Genomic DNA, 3,931 nt, shown 5'->3' on the forward strand with positions numbered 1-3,931 from the left:
ATAGCGCACATGAAGTTCATTTAATGACCCAAGGTCAAATCTATTCTCTAGGTCTTACTAGCTTTGTAATCTTGGGCAAGTCACCACTGAAAGTTCCTAATGGACTTGACACAATGGGAGCTCAAAAATAACAGTTTTCCTTCCCCACCCTTTCAATTTATTCCATTACAAAACTGGGACAGTAATACCACTTCACAGGATTGTTTAAAGATTCAGTGAAATAGTGGGCCAGGCATGGTGGCTCATACCTGTAATCCTAGAATTCTGGGAGGCCGAGGAGGGCAGACCACTTGAGGTCAGGAGTTCTAGATCAGCCTGGCCAACATGGTGAAACCCCGTCTCTACTAAAAATAGAAAAATTAGCTAGGTGTGGTAGTACATGCCTGTAATCCCAGCTACTTGGGAGGCCGAGGCAGGAGAATTGCTTGAACCCAGGAGGCAGAGGTTGCAGTGAGCCAAGATTGCGCCACTGCACTCCAGCCTGGGCAAAAAGAGTAAGATTCCATTAAAAAAAAAAAAAAAAAAAAAAGTACATTGTCAAATATAAAGTGTATTTACTGAAGATATGGTTATTTCTGCTGTTGGTAGTTATTATTTGAATATCAATATCCAAACATTGATGCCTGATTCCATTTTCAACAATTCCATCATAAGGCTAACATATTTTTATTTTTTATAACTGCAAAAAGAGCTTTTCAAAGGAAGATATACAAGAAGACCAATAAAAGTGATTATTCACACATTCAGGGGTTAGCACTTGGAGACAGAATACCAAAACAATTACTTGGAACTAGTGAAAGCGAAAGTGAAACTTGAATTACATTTTTATATCATGAGAGTTTACGCTGGCTATCTTTTTGTATTTTTTGACTTATGAACCACGTGAATATATTATCTATTACAATTTAAAATAAATATGCAAAAACTGACAGCGATGTGGCATAATTCCTTTGAAGAAGAAGGGACATCACTGAGAAAGGGTGTTGATTGAAAACTTGGCTGCTTGTGAGAAGTGCTGAGGGAAAGGCACAGAAGGCAGTGTGTAAAAACATTTTTTAATAGACCCAAGGTATTCACTATTCAGCTATTTCTAATTTGAAGATTACATCATAATTCTGAAGCCAATCTTCACTGATTCATCCATTTCCCTACCTGAACAAAAACCTGCTAAAGGTTGACATTCAAGAAGAAAGAAGCTTTCCTCAGCACCCCAGGCCCAACTGATTCTCCCTCCACTGTGCTCCAGTAGCACCAGTGTCATCAGCACAGCACCCATCACACTGCCTTAGAGTCAGTTATTGTTTGCCACCTGCTGTCCCCACTGGACAGGGTCACTCCTGGAAAGCAGGAATTCTGTCACAGTCAATTCTGTACCCAACACCTGGACTGAGGCTTTCCATTTAATAGAAATTAATTAAATGATTACTGTAGTAAATGTAGTGATGTGTCAGCCAAGTGTCACTTTCCTAAGGACCTATGGAGTATATAACTCCTTAAGATATTTCCTCTTAAAAGCAGTGCAAGCTGTTCAGGACTCAAAAGTTTAAGGACAGCCGGGCACGGTGGCTCATGCCTGTAATCCCAGCACTTTCGGAGGCCGAGGTGGGCGGATCACGAGGTCAAGAGTTCAAGACCGTCCTGGCCAACATGGTGAAACCCCGTCTCTACTAAAAATACAAAAGTTAGCCGGGTGTGGTAGCACGAGCCTGTAGTCCCAGCTACTCGGGAGGCTGAGGCGGAAGAATCGCTTGAACCCGGGAGGCGGAGGTGGCAGTGAGCCGAGGTTGCGCCACTGCACTCCAGCCTGGCGACAGAGCAAGACTCCATCTCAAAAAAAAAAAAAATGTTTAGGGATGAGAATGGGATCTCTCTATCTTACCAGAGAGGGGAGCCCTCCTGGGGCTATGATTTAGCGACCCCACCCCACCACCACCAGTAGGTTGAATTAGGATATCTGCCATAGTTCAGAACACTGATACTGTTTAAAAGATCAGACTACTACACTGGTTCAGCACCTATTCTATAAAAGATCATGCCATATGTAATGGGGTACTTATGCAAAAGTAACAACCTCAGAGATCTTAAAAATCTAATAGATAAATATGCATTTTCAAGGATATAATATTTTACAAAAGAAAGAAAAGACAAGTGAACATGTGTGAAAGAATAAACTGAAAACCAAAATTCTGGCTCCTAATAAGTTAGCAAGGAGAAATTTTGGTTGAGAATATCTCTGTATGGGAGGCACAAAATCTGCCCTTCCCCTTAAGGTGACTATCCAATTCTCTTAACAAAGAGTTGACTTGCTTACACAAACCAATCCGGCAAACATCACACAGTGCCAGAGTGTGCCACTCAGAAAACCCAGACCATTAAGAATGAGTAACCATGGAAACCGAGAGGTGAAGTGCTATTTGTTTTGTTTCGTACTTTCCTGCATTTTCTGCGTTTGTGAGACACAAGAATGTATTAGTTTGAAAATTAGGGTAAAAAAAGCTATAAATAAATAGATTACCATTCCAAGCCTTGGGAAGAGGTTGGTTCCTTTCCAGAGAAATCTTCCAGGAGCAGCAGATCTGAGGGGAAAGGCCTTCTAAGTGGCTCAAGACTGTTCCATGGCCTCTCATCTATTCTCTCATGCAGACAGAGATGCACTCTGCAACAGAGTGCCCACATGCTAAAGAACTGCACCTCCAAAGGTGTAGATTCTCTTCACTGGGTTGCTTTCATGCCTTCAATCTGTACTGCTTAATACAGAAACAGGTGGTACCAGGAATGTGGGCAGCTCCCTAAGCACAGCCCTAAAGTTCCTTTTTGGCAGCCCAGGGATCCAGGGCCCTGACTAATCACAAAGGGTTCCTGCCACCCTAGAACCTCAAAGAGAGACCTTTTGTTTCCTTCTGTCATCAGAATGTCTCTGGGCAAAAATGACAGGGAGAACCAAACTTGAGTGGAAGGCTCACTAAGCACATCAGTGGTGACTCTGGTGTAAAATTCCAGTGTCAGACTTTGGCACAAAGACTTTTCCCGCCTACTTTTTCTCCCCAGGTGTTACCTAATGTACATTATCCTTTCCAGGCTCTAAGAGTGAGGTTAATGGGAGTAAAATATCACTCTACTACGCAATTCCTTGTAAGATCAAGAAGTGTGCCAGATAAGCAAATAAGTCTTATTTTTTCCCTTATTCATGTGGTATAGGAGGCCACGTCTTAGCTTGACATGCTTTAAGACAAAGTTCCCTAGATTACTCTTGATGTCCACAGACGGCTACAGCTACTACTTATTCTTACTCAGGGGCCTTTGAGGTCATTCTTTTCTTATGAAAGGCAGACAACTGTCACGGCTGCGGTAGGAAATAAAGAGGAGGCTTAGCTTCTCAAGACTGATAAACAATTTAGCAAATATTAAGCAGATAATTTTGTAATGAGGTTATAAATTAATAGGAGTAATAAGGTCAGTCTATTAAACTCATTAGTTTCATTAAGAATTTGCCAAAGCTGGATGGCATTCCCATTTACCTCCCAAGGAGCTCCCCCACTAAAACTTACCAGAGAGCCAAACAGTATTTGGGGTTTTAAGGTTTCTTCTCTACCTGACAGAAATCACTATTAAGTCATTACAAGGAAGAAAGGTTCAACTTTACAGGGGAATCAAACGTCTCCCGGCTGTTGGCAAAAAAATGACAGTGACAAGCTGGTCACAGTGGCATGTGCCTGTAGACCCAGCTACTTGGGAGGCTGAGGTAGGAAGATCACCTGAGCTCAAGAGTTCAGGGCCAGTGTGGGCAACATAGTGAGACCCTGTCTCTAAAAAAAGATAAAGAATATAGATACTGGGCCGGGCGCGGTGGCTCAAGCCTGTAATCCCAGCACTTTGGGAGGCCGAGGCGGGTGGATCACGAGGTCAAGAGATCGAGACCATCCTGGTCAAC

At 42.5% G+C, this 3,931-nt stretch overlaps 1 protein-coding gene across 1 annotated transcript in view; it reads right to left on the minus strand.

Annotated features, from left to right (window-relative positions):
- CMTR1 (cap methyltransferase 1) overlaps positions 1-3,931 on the minus strand; it is a 50,770-nt gene that overhangs the window by 40,211 nt on the left and 6,628 nt on the right. The window lies entirely within an intron of this gene.

This window comes from Cebus imitator, unplaced genomic scaffold, assembly GCF_001604975.1.
Source record: "Cebus imitator isolate Cc_AM_T3 unplaced genomic scaffold, Cebus_imitator-1.0 Scaffold24, whole genome shotgun sequence".
Lineage (NCBI taxonomy): Eukaryota > Metazoa > Chordata > Mammalia > Primates > Cebidae > Cebus > Cebus imitator.